The following is a 16,143-nucleotide window of genomic DNA, read 5'->3' as shown; positions in this document are numbered from 1 at the left end:
GCGAATGTCAGCCGGCCACAGCTTCGTGAGGCAAGAAAGCCGGTTGCTTAGACATGAGGGTTGTCTGTGGCCAGGCTGAGTGGAGCCACTGACTCACCGTGGAGAAGGCTGGCGCTCCAGGAAGCAGGTGGGACCGAGCAGATCTGGGAAGGTGCCCAGACAGGGCCTGGCCCAGCTGCCGTTAGTCAATCGATTAGTCCACTATTGGGACCAGGTGCTGGAGCGTGGACAGTACCCTGCAGGGAGCGGGCAGCCACCAGCATTCTCGAGCAGGTGCGAGATCCACGCAGCTAGGACAGGCTGTATGAGTCTGCTTGGGCTGCCGTAACAAAAGACCGTAGCTAGGCTGGTTTAAATGACAGAAATTCATTTTCTCTCCGCTCTGGAGGCTGGAGGTCCAAGATCAAGATTCTGGCTGCTTTGGCTTCTGGAGCTCTCTTCCTGGCTGCCTTCTCACGGTGTGCTCACTTTTCCCGGGTATATGCTCCCTGTCAGGGAGGGAGGGGGAAGGAGACCGGAAGAGACAGAAGGGGCAGGGGAGAGTGGGATGGGGAAGGAGAGTGACCGAAAGAGAGACAGAGAGAAAGGCTCACAAGCTTGTGCTGGTGTTTTTTCTTATAAGGACACTAATCCTACCAGATTAGAGCCTCACCCTATGACCTTAGCTTCTTTCTTACTCCAAATATAGCCACACTGGGGGTTAGGGCTTTAACACGTGAAATTTGGGGGAACACAAACACTCAGTCCCTAACACAGATTATTTGGAGGGTGTCCGTTTTCAGGCCTACTTGTCGTTACGAACAAAGAGTCAGACGTGAGCTGTGCCCAGAGGCCCTGGAATTCCCAACTCAGAGCAGGGGAACAGAAAAGGCTCAGAGATCACTACTGCCCATGGCGTTTCATTCAGTGGTAGGGAGGCTGGGTCCCCCCAGGACACCCATACGTGTCTTAACCAGAAAGGAGAATGTTCTTCCTGGGTGAGGTATGGTGACTCAGAGCACTGGATCGGGACCGGAGTGCCTGGGGTTTGAACCCCAGCTCTGCCATTTAAAAGCTGGGTGACCTTGGGCAAGTGATGAAATGTTTATTGAACACATGATATGTGCCTGGTTTGTTTTAGCTATTGAGGATGTAGCAGTAAGCGATACAAGACGAGCAGACCAAAATCTGCCCCTTGAGGGGCTTGCATTCTAGTGGGGGGAGCCAGACTAAAATCAAAATAAGGTAGCAGGCCGTGGAGCATGTTTGAAGGTGACAAGGGATGTGGAGAAAAGCGGGAAGGGGGAGGTGATGGGGTGGGTCGGGTGGCAGTTTATAATTTTTTTTCTTACATTTATTCATTTTTGAGAGACAGAGGGAGACAGAGCATGAGCAGGGGAAGGGCAGAGAGGAGGGAGACACAGAATCTGAAGCAGGCGCCAGGCTCCGAGCTGCCAGCACAGAGCCCGACGCGGGGCTCGAACTCACAAACCGCGAGATCATGACCTGAGCCGAAGTCGGACGTCCCACCGACTGAGCCACCTAGGCGCCCCGGGGTGGCAGTTTAAAATAGAGTGGTTAGGGAGGTGACGTTTGTGTAATAGCCTGAAGGAGGTGCAGGAGTGAGCAATGCTCTCTGTGCCTCAGTTTACTCATCTGTACAATGGGTTATGATAGCACCTATTGCACAGAGCTGCTTTGGGGCATACGTGAGTTAATCCGTGCTGTGGGCTTAGACCTGGCCTGGCACAGCATAAGCTCTCGTTACTGTTGCCTGTTACAGTCGTCACCGCGGCTCAGGTAGGAGCCTGTCCCTGCTGCCTCTGGAAGGCACAGCTGCGCACCAGGCTTACAGGGATTTTGGTGGCCTTCATCTCTCCAGGGGTGGGAGCGGCTCTCCTCCCACCCCCTCCCTATCTCCTCATTAAAAGGGGACACACAGCCTGCAGGTTGAGAAGCAACACTTACCTGCATTTTCTTTCTACTCGAGCATCTAACTCCCAGAGGGAATTGCGGAAGAACCTTTAGCAAAACCCGGGTTTGGGAAGCAGCTTCGAGGCTTTCTCTGGAGTATGCGCAGACCGAGGTGGGCAGGTGTTTCTAGCCGAGCCTCGCTGGGGGGGAGGGGTCGCCCACCTGGATAACCGGACCCACAGCAGTTGGGACCCGGACCCTGCCCTGCTCCCCCTCTCCTTGCTGCGTGGCTGTGCGGCTCTCATCAGCAGGCACGGAGAATCCCACCAGCAGTTGGGACGCCATTATTTACTATTGCAGAGATTTTTGTGGCTGTAATTTACCACCACCGCGAAGCCCCGGGACCTAAATCCCAGTAGCCCTCAGTATAGATATTGCATCTAATCAATCCTCTGTTACCATGCAAATACATCCTATAGGCTACTGATGTCTTTTCCTTTCAAACACTTAATACATAATTAATGATCCATCTAATGCCACGGAAGACACCTACCCCAAAAGCTTCCTGCCGTAATTTATACCCACCCGGACAAGAAGATTGGATCATTGGTTCGCTTAATCATTCAGGAGTGTGCCTCTCCCTGCTCCCTGCTGTCCCCGGGAAGGGGCCACAGAGTGGCTGGAGGCAGGAAGCGCTGGGCAGGCAGCCTGCCCTCCAGACAGCATTGAGCCATGCAGGGTGATGGCTGTGCGTGGCAGGGAGCTCTGTGCTGGCTTCTTTAAGGATCGTCTCGTTCAGTTCTCTCAAACCACCCGGTGAGGGAGGTCCTCCTGTTATCCCACTATCCAGATGAGGAAACTGAGGCCAGAGAGGTGATGTAACCCGGGGTCGCACTTGGGTCTCTCTGCACGCCGGGGCACTTTGCACGGGAGCGTGGGGTTCCAGGCCCCGACTGTGAGTGGTGGAACTGGGCGAGTGGCTTAGCTGCTCTGGGGCCCAGCTTCTTAACCTGTAAAATGTGAGCAACAGTTGCTACTCTGCAGGATTACCTGAGAATTGGAGATAGTGGCACATGTGAGGCACTGAAAACACACTTGCGAATTTCCTTTTCCGGAGCTGCGGTGGAGAGAACATCACTCTTCAGAGTATCGTTTGGGCAGCCAGGCGGTCTTCTCTGGCAGCGGGCGGGGGGTCGTGATTTGGAAGGAGACAAGGCTTCAGGCCCCCTGTTATCAGGAGCGCACCTTCTCTGGGCAGACTGGGCACCACACTCGGGGAGTTTCCCCCGCCAGGCTTTGAGGGGCACTAGTCAAGAACGAGGGAAACATGGTCCCTGTCCGCGAGGCACTGCGTCTGATGGGAACGAACGGACTCAATAACCAGTGTGATGGGAGGAATGGAGGTCAGCACACAGGTGCCAGGCCCCCAACAGCTGGGGGCACCCAGATAGTGTTGTCAATGGGCAGAGGAAGTGGGAAGGGCCCCCATGGGGCCCCCAGGCTGCCTCCTGTCTACGTTGTCCCATCCAGACCCATCCGTGCTACTAAGGGCGACATAGCTTGTGCCCCAGATCGAAGAGCTGCTCCTCGCTCAGGAGCCCTCTGCCTTGCCTCGGACCATCTCCATCTTCTGCCTGTGACGGCCTGCCTCCCTCCTCCCTGTGGTCCCTCCCTGGTCCATACTCCACATGGCGGGCAGAGGGATCTTTCTAAAGTGCAAACTGGATCACGTACCTGTCCTATCGGAAACCCTTTAATGGTTCCCCACGGCCCTTGGGATAAAGTCAAAACTCGTCAGCCCAGCAGTCAAGGCCCCACTGCCTCTCCGGATCCGCTCTCCATAATCCACCCTGTACTGTATGCTTTGGTAGTACCGATCTGCCTCTAGTCCTCCCCATCCCCAGAACGCACAATGCTGCTCAGCACCTCCATGCCTTTGCTCTTGCTGTTTTCTGATGCAGCCCCCTTCCCTATTTCCTTAGTCTGGCTGACTCTTACTCATCCTCCCGATTCAGCCCGGACACTGCCTCCTCCAGGAAGCCTTCCCTGAATCCCCCTCCCTCCTTTGGGCTAAGTGACCTGAGTTTCTGCTCCCCTGACACCCTGCTGATTATAGTCTTCTAAATTTAAAACCATGGCGAGAGCCTCAGGAGAAGGGACTTGGTCAGACAGGGACCCAGGACCCACTGGTGTCCCTGGCATATAGTCTGGCTAAAGATACGTTGGTGTACTGAGCTGGAATCGTCCTTGCCCTTGATAGGAGATCCTGACGACTGCTTGTGGTTGTCTCTGACCTCTAGGGAAGAGGTGGGATTTGGCAGACAATGTTGTTGCGGGGTGGGGGGATACTATGAGATGTGGGAGTCTCAGCAGGCTTGAGACCCTTCCCAGGTTTTGTTACGAGGCTCAGGCTCTGATGGATTTTAGAGACCATCAGTGTTCTGAGCACCTGGATGGGTAAAGTCATTTAACACAAAGGGTCCACTTTCCCTCCGGGTGCTATCTCTGGATTTGTTACAGATTTTGGCACTTGAATTGTCTTAATCAGCTCCTACTTTTGCCCCAGCTCAATTCCCCCCCCCTCACTCCCCCCCGCCCCGCCACTGCCCGGCATATATAGCAAAAGGGATTTAAGGAGAGGCAAACTCTCAAAAAGCAGGAGACTCTGAGATGGGTTTTTCAGGGAGACCGTGGTGCCTCCTGTCCTGCTTTGTGCCGGGTTGGGGCGGAGAGGTGTGTGAGTACAGAGCAGAGCCCCTTATGTCTTGGCTGGGTGGGAGGACAATGCAATGACATCACCACATCCTGAGCTCTGAAGGCGGGAAGGGCAGAGAGGGCCTGGTTCGGGGCCAGGAATTGCTCTGGGGCTCCCCAGCGGAGGCTCTGTGTCCTTCTGGGTAATTTCCACCTTTAATATCTCAGAGTTTTATGAACAGGGAGTAAATCAGGATCCGGCACCAACTGCTTCATGTAAAGGATTAATAAACTGGAGATTTATGGGGCAGCGGCAGAGGAAGGCGGTAGGAGTGGAAAATGAAACGAGACTTGGTTCCCAAGGGGCAGGGGCTGGCTCCAGGATCTTTCCCCCATTATGAGGTGTCTGCTGAGCGCCCTTCCTGGGGTCCTCGTTCTGCACGGCTTGGAGTTTCGGTTGGGTGGCCAGGCTGGCCCTGGGCCCTGGCTTGTGTCTTCTACCTAGGACTGAACCAGGCAGGCCCAAGGTCAAGGGGGTGGAACCATCCTGGGTCTGTCTAGGTTGACGGCCTGATATTCAATCTTTAGAGCAGCTTACAGATACAAGCTCTGGGCTTAGACTCTATCTGGTTTTGAGTTTAGAGCCAGAGAGATGGACATTCACATTCCCTTTGGCTGTGTCAGTTAGGAGGCAAGTAACAGAAAAGTGTAACATCAAGGGCTTAAACAAGAAGAAGCCAGGTCCTTTCTACCTCTCTGGCCGCTCTCCTCGGCATGTCGACTCGTTGTCGTGCTAGCGCCTCATGGTGGTGAGATGGCTGCCATAGTTCCAGTCATCGCATTCAGAAATGACGACATCCAATGGGAAAAGGGGGTGCCCATCTCTTACGGGGCATCTCCTTTTAAGAGCAAGGAAACTTTCCCCAGAAGCCCTCCAACAGGCTTTCCTCATGTCTGATTGGCAGAACTGGGTCACATGCTCCTTCCTAAACCAGTCACTGGCATGATGGCAGGGATTACCATGATTGGCCCAACTAATGCAAATTCACGTGGGTTATGCTTCCCTGAGTCATAAGGGGAGAGGGAGGGCACCTGGACAAAAGGGGGGCACCCTGGGAATGAAGAAGGGGGCATGGCTGCTGGGCAGGCATTTACCGCAGTGACTTTGGGGAGCTGGTTTTAGCTCAGTAAGCCTTAGTTTCCCCATCTGTAAAGAGAGTAGTCCTGATGGTACTTCTCTTACAGTGCGGTGAGGATTAAATACGATCATGCATGCTAAGTGCCTAGCGAGGTGCCTGGCACATCGAATGTCCTGAGCTGGTGTAAGTAACGGCTGGGTGAACTTGAGCGCGCGGTCTACCCCGTTGGGGCGTGAGCTCTGTGTGAAGTGGAGGTGGTGTTATCTCCTCCAGGGTCACACCTGCCTCTGCTGACCGCAAAGGTGGCATATTATGGTATTCTCTGGGAGCTTTCGAGCCAGGTTAGGGTCTTCAACTTGCCTGTTGTGCAGCGTTAGTGAAGCTACCGAACCATCCTGAGCCTCAGTTTCCTCATCTGTAAAATGGTGACACTGTTGCTTACCTCATAAGGTGGTTGGGTGGTTAAGTAAATAAGGCAGGAAGTGTGGCACGTGGCTGGCATAGGGGCTCGCAGACAACTGCCTTAAGTAAACTTCCTGTCCTTCCTTTCCCATCGCGGGTGCTCATTTCTTTTGGAGCAAGACCCTCACCGGAGACTGGAAGCGGAAAGGTCAGAATCCATTCCCTTGGGGGCAGTAAGGTGAAGTGGGCTTTACTGGTCAGAGTTCAGACCATTACGGGACTGGGGTACCGGTCAGGTAGCCAGGCTTGAAAGCCAGTGTTTTATTTTATTATTTTTATATTTGTAATTTTTTAATGTTTGTTAACTTTTTGAAAGAGCGAGAGAGACAGAGTGCGAGCAGGCGAGGGGCAGAGAGAGAGAGAGAGAAAGAGAGAGACAGAATCCGAAGCAGGTTCCAGGCTCTGGGCTGTCAGCACAGAGCCCGACACAGGGCTCGAACTCACGGACTATGAGATCATGACCTGAGCTGAAGCTGGACGCTTAACCAACTGAGCCACCCAGGTGCCCCTGAAACCCAGTATCTTAGAGGGGGCCAACAGGCTGGGGTGAAGGGAAGGCCAGAGCTCGGATGGCACGCGGTTACCCAGAGCTCCCTGGAGACTTTATTTTTATTGTTATATTTTTACTTTTATCTGTGTGTGTGTGTGTGTGTGTGTGTGTGTGTGTGTGTGTATTAAAGTGTATTTATTTATTTTAAGAGCAAGAGAGAGAGTGAGCATGAGCAGGGAAGGAGCTGAGAGGGAGGGAGAGACAATCCCAAGCAGACTCTGCCCTGTCAGCGCAGAGCCTGATGTGGGACTCAAACCCACAAACCGCGAGATCATGACCTGAGCTGAAATCAAGAGTCGGATGCTTAACCGATGAGCCCCCCGGGTGCCCCTCCCTGGGGACTTGAGATGCTAAGTCTGACAGCACAACTAATTCTAGCTCCCACGGCCTTGACCAGGCTGTTGCTGCTGCACACAGGTCAAGACTTCTTAATGGCAGGTGACCAGGACGGGGCGTGGAGGGGTGGGCACAAAGGCACATGGATAGTCAGTGGCTCTGGGACATTGCTGGGGTTGCTAGAGACGGTCTCTACAGTCTAGGGGTCTTGGTGCTTCTGGGCCGGCTGCCCCCGGGCCATTCTTGCCTCTCAAGACCTGCCCCTCGGGGAGTTCCAGCTCTGCAGGCTCCTGACCGGGGACCGCCTGTCGGGGGTTGGGGGCAGCTTAGTGTAATGGTTCTGAGCGGGGTCTCTAGACTCGCCCTGCCTGGGTTCAAAGCTCGGTATCACTCCTCATTTAGGTGGTATGGGCCAAATCCCTTCCCCTCTGGGTGCCTCAGTTTGCCCTTCTGCAAAATGGGATGTAAAACAGGCCCTCCCTCTTAGCGTTGCTGTGGAGTTTGTATGTGGGTGATTATCCAGCCCAGGGCCTGGCATACAGTAAGTGCTCAATGAGAAGTAGTTGTTATTTGAGGATAATAAACAGATGCATTTCCAGCTTTCACAAAGCAGGTCCTATTTTCTCTTACTTGCTCTTCTCTGGCCCAAAGCCTCACTACCGGGCGGGAGAAGGGTGGAGAGGAAGATGGAAAAAAACCTGTGCTTCATTAGTGATTAAGCATCAGTATAGACGCCCAAAGGGCCTGTGAAACTGCCAAAGAAGCACTAAAGGGTCCAGGGGTAGAGGACTGGCAAGGGAGGGAGAGAGAGAGAGCTTGAATCAGCAACCCAGTTCATGGCTCGGGAGAGGGTTGGAGCATCTGTTCAGGCCCAGGGGCAGCCGGTGCAGGAAACACAAGCCCTCTCCCTCCTCCAAAGTGAAGTTTCAAGGGGCTCTGACATAATTTGGGAGCCTGGAGGACCAGGACTGGGGAAGGCCTCGTATGTGTCTCTTGTCATTGGTGACCACTCATGTTCTGACCCAGTCATTGTCTGGCGGCCTTATAACCCCCATAGTTGTCCCCAGCTCCCTTGGCAGATTATGTTTGATCTCCTTCTGTCACCCAGCACCTTGCATATATCCGGCAGGGCTCATCTGTAGCACATCCTTTCACGTGGGTTACACTTGGCCAGGGTTCTGATCTCTGGAAAGCCCTGCTCTGGGGGCCAGAGGGGGGTTGGGGTGCATAATAGGGCTCCTCTGTACCTGTGGGTCTAACGCTCCTTGATGTTTCCCAAGCAGTGTTCTAGGGAATACTCTTTCTACAGAATGCCCTATAAAGGCTCTGACAAGTCCTGCAGGAAATGGACTCGCATGCTTTGTTTAACCCTTTGTTAAACTTATTTAACCATCTTTTCTTAGTCTCTGTAGAACTGTTAACATTCTGAGGAAACGGTGTTTGTTGGACCCACTTTGGGCAACAGTGAGGTAGGAAAGAGAGCACTCGACAGGGGGTGGAGATGCTACTTCTCTAACCTTGAACGTGTGGATCCACACAAACTGAGTGACTGAGCTTCAGTTTCTTTAGATTAAAAAACAAACCTGGTGCTGATAATGCCTCTTACTTTGCTGACATATTAGAGTGTTTTTTTAAAAAACTTTTTTCTTAAAAATTTTTTCTTAACGTTTATTTAGTTTTGAGAGAGAGAGAGAGAGAGAGAGAGAGAGGAGAGAGACAGAGTGTGAGTGGGGGAGGGGCAGAGATACAAGGAGACACAGAATCCGAAGCAGGCTCCAGGCTCTGAGCTGTCAACACAGAGCCTGACGTGGGGCTCGAACCCACAAGCCGTGAGATCATGACCTGAGCCGAAGTTGGATGCTTAATGGGCTGAGCCACCCAGGGGCCCCTAAAAAACTGTAACAGAAAATTTCAAACAGATCCTCAAGTAGAGAGAGCAGCATAGTGTGCCCCCATGTCCATATTATCCTGCTTCACTGGTGATTTGCATTTCACCTGTCTTGTTTCATCTACTCTCCCCCCCCCCAACTTTTTATAAGGAGGATTTTGAAGATGATATGAAATTAAGTCTGTGAAAGTGCTTTGCACACTTCAAAGTGCTATACAAATGTAAGACATCTATCATTACTATTGTTAGGTTTATTATTTCTTCTTCCTAAAGTTCAAAGCGCGGCATAAATGTAAGGCATCTGTCATCATTAGTATTATAATTTCTTATTACTATCCAGTCTCGTCACCAAAAATGCCCAATCGTGTGGATATTAATGGAACTCCATTGGTAAGCTAGACCAAGCCCTGGCTGGGGGCGGGGGGGGGGGCCGGTGATTTTTATTTTTTTTGCGGTAAGTGCACATAACATAAAATTTACCATCTTGGGGTGCCTGGGTGGCTCAGTCGGTTAAGCGTCCAACTTTGGCTCAGGTCATGACCTCATGGCTCGTGGGTTCATGCCCTGCCTCGGGCTCTGTGCTGACAGCTCGCAGCCTGGAGCCTGCTTCAGATTCTGTGTCTCCCTTTCTCTCTACCCCTCCTCCGCTCATGCTATGTCTCTCTCTGTCTCAAATAAACATTAAAATAATAAAAAAAAAAAAAAAAGAAAGCTGAGGAAGGTCTCGCTGGAGGCTCTTCCTTACTGGAGAGGTTTTCTTCTCCTAAGCAAATTTGGGAGCTTGGCTGGTCCTGGAGGCAGCCGGAGGGATAAGACGCCCTTTCTGAGATACAGCCACCTGAGCACCCAGTGACTGGATGTCCCTGAAGGAGGACAGACGCTGGGCTTTTGTGAGGACACCAATTTCCCCCTCTCCCAGGAGCTGCCGTCAGCTCCCTCGCCAGGATGGGGAGTATGGACCACTGCCACTTCCACACGAACTTAGTGCGACCTCAAGACAAACAGAGCTTGGTAACTAACTAGTGGACAAATGAACCCACAAACCCCAAATAACCCGAAACTGTTAGAGGCCAGCTCATTGTCCCCTACCTGGGGCTGTGGACCTCACTGTCACCTGCTGCCTGCCTCTCCCTGTGGCCTGGGCTCTGCCAGGGGCCCTCTTCCCCAGAGGATCTTGTCGGCCCTCTTCCTTCCCCAGGGCAGAGACTCAGAGATTGGGAGTGTACAGCCTTGCAGGGCCACCAAAGCTGTCGTCCCTCTGAACTGTCTTCCTAGAAGATAGGATTTCAGTCTTACAGCCTAACCAGTAGGGGGAACAAATAACTCTCTGTTGGCCGTAGATGCGTTTGGCTGACATTTTGCTCTTAAAACATATGAACCAGGAGAAAAGTTCACATAAAAGCATGTTATTTCCAATTTCCTTAGAATACTTAGAAGATTGGTAACTCCAGACCCGCGTTCCTGCCTGGCAACCTTGGTGGGGGCTGAATGGCAGCCTCCTGTTCTACTGGGTCTCGTGCTGCCTGGGTTGCCATGGCCCCTGGGAATCTTGGGCTCATTCACGTTCCTGGCTGGGTCCCGCAGGGGCATTTGGGTTGGGGACTTCACCACAGAGGGCTCCACAGTACTGAGAAGCCACAAGGCCAGGCACCCCCAAAGCTGTTTCTGCCCGACTTTGTTGTTCCTGGTCGTGACAATTCTGTCATCATGATTGGGCCAAGAACATTCTCCTTCTGTGATGTATTGGGGTCCTGGCAGGAAGCGGGGGGCACATTCAAGCTGGGTAATTGATTTGACGCGTGTTTAACAAAGGGACTGTTTACAAAGGTATGGGCAAAGTTTAGGAAAGCTGACAAAGGATAGGGCAGCACTCTGAGGCTAGCAACCGTGGGGAGCAGTTAGCATCCCTGGGCCACGTGCACTAGGGGAGGGTACTGCATAGAGAGGGCTGCCTGATAGGAATGTGGCTTTCCAGAAGAGATTCGGCCAAATCGCAGTGACCCTGCTCACTCTCTTCCTGCCCTGCTTTTACTTCTGGGCTGCCCTGTTGGCCAGACCCAACTGGAAGCCAGAGATCATGGGAACTTCAGCAATCTATTTCAGGAGGGGCCCAGACAGAGCGGAGAAGTGTGGAAGAAAAATCTGCAAGAACATTATATGAGGTTGATAAACCCTGATCCCTCAGCCGGCTGCGGTAGGAGATGGTTCAGTCTGTGGGGGGCGGCTGGCCTGATCACGGGGAGCGGTCCCCGCTTTGGTGTGGGGAGCTCGTATTTCTGGGGGCAGGCCTGCCTGGCCTGGTTCCCTGTCCTGTTGGGTCTGGCTCCTCTCTAGTGTGTATCTGTATGTGGGTGTCAGTGGGTGGGCCCTCCCACCAGCGGGCTGCCCCTTTCTCTGGAGCTCCATAGTCTCCCCCAAGTAGCTCTAAAAGGATACCTAGGATAGCAGGAGGAGTGGGTCTGTCTGTCTGTGAGGGCTCCTGTGGGGACAGCCTTGCAATGAGCCTGAGGGAAGGGCAGCATCTCTTTATTGACTTCTATTACTTGAACACCCTCTGCGTACAGCATCTTCTCAAGAGCCTTCCTGCTGTGATACGATTTCAAAGGCTCCTTCGTCCCAGATTATCTTCCCCACCAACCTGCCTTGGATTTTGAGATCTTATGCAGGTTCCCAGCCTCAGAGGATGTCATAGCTTGAAGGACCTTTCTGGCCCCTCATTGGCCAGAGAGCAAACCGAGGCCCAGAGATAGGAAGTGACTGACCCCAAGGTCTCAGGGTGATCTGGGGCTAGAGCAGGAACAGGAACTTGTATGAGCCCCTGGGCTTGGGGTCTTGTGGCCTCCACCGCACCTCCCCTGGCAGGCCTTTTGGGGACAGAGTCTGACAGGGAGGAAGGGGCAATCCCGGAGGTTGGGTGGCTGGTCCACGTGGTCTTAAGAGAGGGGGATCTGGAGCATAAAAGGATTTGCTGTCTAACTGGGCCAGGGTTAGCTCTTCCCTGGGGGCTTTAGGGGATGGGGATGGGGATAAAGAAATAGAAAAGCCGTTTCCGAGCACATCCCGGACAGTAGGACACAGACCACGTCCGTGGGATGAACTGGGAAGGAGGACACTGTGGGGCCAGGCTGGGAGAAGCAGGTCCCAGGTGAGCGGTCGGCATGGAGCAGTGGCAGGTGTTCCTTAGAGGTGGAAGGCCTGAGTCCGGTTTTGCCACGCGGAGAAGCGATCTCGGGCATAAATCATCTTCTGTTTCCATTTGTACAGAGAGAAGACAGTAACACCTCACAGGATTGCTGTAGGATTTATTGATATTAATATCCAATATTAATAATACCGAGGATAAAAGCTATCACTTACTGAGGCTTACTATGTGGCAGGCGCTGGGCCCAGCAATTTCCATGCATTATCTCCTTGAATCTTCACGGCAACTCCACGAGGAAACTGAGGCTCGCGATGCCTCGGCGGGTTAGTGGTACAGCAGGGCTCGATGAGACAGTGCAGGAAGACATTCTCTATAAACCGCGAACCCCTGGCATGTTTTCTGACGACCTAAGAAAATGTTGCCTCCCCACCACTGTCCATGTTTATTCCCCGCGGGCTGCGGATGTCCTTGGAACCTTCTTCCAGCATGGCGGTTTTCAGAGCTCTCCCTGGACCCTGGTGTTTTCCACTATACGCGCCACCACCCTGGGAATCCTGCCCAGGTACTAATTTTCTGAAGGAGGACAAGAGCCTGGCAAGTGGGAGAATAATCTTGTGACTGACCTGTTGGCCCCCTGTGCTGTCAGCAGAGCCCAGAGCCCTGGAGGGCCGAGGGGCTGCCTCCGGGTATGTGTGTGAGTGCGCGTGTGTGCGAGTGTGAACGTGTAAGTGTGTGTGTGAGCAGTGGTGTGCATGTGTGAGTGTGAGTATATGCCCGCGTGTTTATGTAAGTGTGAGGATGGGTGTCAGTGTGATGTGCGCATACCAGATGTGACCCGACGGGTCAAGCCCGCTGGGCCTCTGCTTCCAAAGAGCAGTCATTAAGGAAGCATTTTAATGATCCAAACCTGGGGTGGGGGCGGGGGGGGGGGGGTGGGGGGCTGGCGCCTGGGTGGCTTAGTCGGCTAAGCGTCCGACGTCGGTTCAGGTCATGATCTTGCGGCTTGAGGGTTCGAGCCCCGCGTCGGGCTCTTTGCTGACAGCTCGGAGCCTGGAGCCTGCTTCGGATGCTGTGTCTCCCTCTCTCTCTGCCCCTCCCCCGCTCCTGCTCTGTCTGTCTGTCTGTCTCTCAAAAATAAGCATTACACAAAGTAATGATTACCCAAACCTGGTGGGGAGCCTGGTGGCGTGGAGGGCGATGTCACCCATCGAGCGCTCGTCTCACAGCTCCTCGCTGGGGCTTATCCAAGCCGTGTTGCCTCCTGAACAGGCGCCTCGGCCACCACTTCCCTGGGGAGAGAGCTGGTTTTTATCGCCACTCTTAAGCAGAATGGGAGTATGTACATTGGGCCAAGGCCCTGCAGAGGCCTCTCCTTTGGGCAGGGCCGCTCCCCTCTCCCCTGTGACAGGAAATGGCTCCTGCGGGCTGGGCCTTCGAGCTGCTCCCTAACGGGCGCTTGGGAGAGGCTGGGCTGTGAGCAAGTGTGAATCCATGCCAGGCCACTCACTGTGACTGGGGGAGCAGATGGCAGGGCCGGGCCCTTCTGGCTGGCTGCTCCGCCGTCCGGGGCCTCTCCCTGCTGCACACCTGCCTCCCTGTCCCAGGGTCCCCAGGACAGTCAGAGCACGCTGCCATGTTCTTCCTGGTGACCACGCCCTCTGGCACTCGAGGGAGCAAAGACCCTTTTCTGTGGGGAGCAGAGGGGCTGACATGTTCTGGCTAAAGGGAGAGAGGGCTGGGGAAAAATCACATAATTCCAGGAGAAATGGGTGTTTGGAGCTGTTGACTGAACTTTGTTGAGACCTGCCCATCGCTCACCCCATTCGTGAGAGTCACTCCCCGCTCTCGGGAAATCGTTTCGCCGACCCTTGTATAGAACTTACACGATGTCAGGCACTTCATATGTATTCATTCGTTGAATCTATCCAACAGCCTGAAGAGGTAGATAATGTTGGCGTGCCTTCATTTTACAGGTGACGAAACCGAGGCTCAGAGAGGTGAGGTAACTTGTCCAAGGTCACCCAGCTGGTAACAGGCAGAGCTGGGATTTGATACCAAGAGGTCTTGTTCTAGAGACTGCTTTTAACTGCTGTGTATACTATGTCCCTAGGTAAAAGTGGTCCTGTTGTTGATTAAATTTACCCCGTGCTGACTGATTCAAGGAAGGAGGTCGTGGTCAGTGTTTTGTGGGCCAAGCAGGGAGCTGACATCTTGAGGGAGGTTGCGATAGTGGCAGGAAGGTGCTCCATGGTAAGCGAGCCTCAGTAGAGGGCTGCCCCGGGGCTCAGGCTACTGGGGTCAGCCCTTCTTATGCTGCTCCCTTCCCCACATAGTAAGTGCCCAGCAAGTGATTTTTAAAATGAAAATAATTTTGGTGATGGCTTTATTGAAATATAATACACATGCCATACAATTCACTATTTAAGCGTACAATTCAGTGGCTTTTAGTATCTTATTATAATCCAGTGGGATTTAGTATATTCACAGGGCTGTGCCACCATCACCACGATCATCCCAGAAAGGAACGCCTTACCCCCTGCATAGTCACCCTTATTCTGTCTCCCCCAGCCCCTGGTGACCACGAATCTACCTTCTGTCTCTATGGATCTGTCTGTTCTGGACATTTCACATGCATGGGTTCATATCATATATGGGGTTTTTTTTTGGTGACTGGTTTCTTTCACTTAGCACAACATTTTCAAGGTTCATCCCTGTCGTAGCATGAACTAGTCCTTCGTTCCTTTTTGGTGCTGGGTAATACTCCAGTGTATGGATTTTTAAAAATCCGTTCATCAAGACGATGGATGCTGGGACTACTATACAAGGAATAATACAGCCTTGAAGTTTTTGCGCAAGTTTTTGCATGGAAATGTATTTTTATTTACGTGGAGTGTGTACGTAGGAGTAGAACTGCCGGGTCATACGGTAACTCTGTGGTTAACGTCGGAGGAACTGCCAGACTGTTTTCCAAAGCGGCTGCACCGTTTTCCGTCGCTATCAGCCGTGTATGCAGGCTCTAATTTCTCCACATCCTCAGCAACACTTGTTTTTTTCTGTTTTTTCAGCAGCGGCCATCTTGATGGCTCAAGGTGGTATCTCATTGTGGTTTTGATTTATGTTTCCCCGATGATTAGCGATGCTGGGCCTCTTTTCATGTGCCTTTTAGCTATTTGTATATCGTCCCTGGAGAAGCCTGTTCAGATCCTTTGCCCATTTTTAATTGGGTTCCAATAAGAAGATCAAAGGAGTGAGTGGGTGAGCCGGCCTACCAGGTGTCAGACACTGGGGAAGAGGATGAAGAGGACCAGTCCTTGCCCTCAGAGAGCTCATGGCCCAGAGCCGGGGACAAACACACCTGAGGAATCGGACAGATGCATGTGCTTGAGCAGCAGCAGGCGCAAGAGGCTGGGTCAAGTAAGGAAGGCTTCCTGGAGGTGGAGGCGTTTGAGTTGGATCTTTATGGAAGATGGGGAAGCGCAGGGCTGAGGAAAGGCCATTCAGTGGGGAGAACTTGCTCTGGGGTGGGAAGGTACCGGCAGAGCTGGGGAGCCATCAGGAACTAAAGGGCAGGGGGAATGCAAGGCAGGGCAGCATCTAGAGGCTGTTTTAAAAAATATGTATAGGGGGCGCCTGGGTGGCGCAGTCGGTTAAGCGTCCGACTTCAGCCAGGTCACGATCTCGCGGTCCGGGAGTTCGAGCCCCGCGTCGGGCTCTGGGCTGATGGCTCAGAGCCTGGAGCCTGTTTCCGATTCTGTGTCTCCCTCTCTCTCTGCCCCTCCCCCGTTCATGCTCTGTCTCTCTCTGTCCCAAAGATAAATAAACGTTGAAAAAAAAATTAAAAAAAATATGTATAAATACACACTTTTAAATGTATTTGTTTTGAGGTGGGGAGGGGCAGAGAGAGAGGGAGAGAGAGAATCCCAAGAGAGTCCCAGGACAGAGCCTGACACGGGGCGCGAACTCACGAGCCGTGAGATTATGACCTGAGCCGAAATCAAGAGTCAGACCCTTAACGGCTCACTCTTGGATCCAAGGAGAA

The 16,143-nt window shown here is 52.9% G+C and overlaps 1 protein-coding gene across 2 annotated transcripts in view; it reads left to right on the top strand.

Annotated features, from left to right (window-relative positions):
* Window positions 1-16,143, top strand: part of MEGF11 (multiple EGF like domains 11) — a 363,514-nt gene that overhangs the window by 18,857 nt on the left and 328,514 nt on the right. Inside the window, exon 1 of one of the 2 annotated variants that reach the window (XM_040493026.1) lies at window positions 12,192-12,790. The exons of the other annotated variant lie outside the window; for it this stretch is intronic. The gene's annotated coding sequence lies outside the window, so the exon portion shown is untranslated. Of the gene's footprint in view, window positions 1-12,191; window positions 12,791-16,143 lie in introns of those variants that run through there. 2 annotated transcript variants of the gene reach the window in all.

Source organism: Herpailurus yagouaroundi, unplaced genomic scaffold (genome assembly GCF_014898765.1).
Source record: "Herpailurus yagouaroundi ecotype Mexico unplaced genomic scaffold, PumYag 184, whole genome shotgun sequence".
Taxonomy (NCBI): domain Eukaryota; kingdom Metazoa; phylum Chordata; class Mammalia; order Carnivora; family Felidae; genus Herpailurus; species Herpailurus yagouaroundi.
The sequence above is the reverse complement of the archived record's forward strand: the minus strand, read 5'-3'. Positions and strand labels throughout refer to the sequence as shown.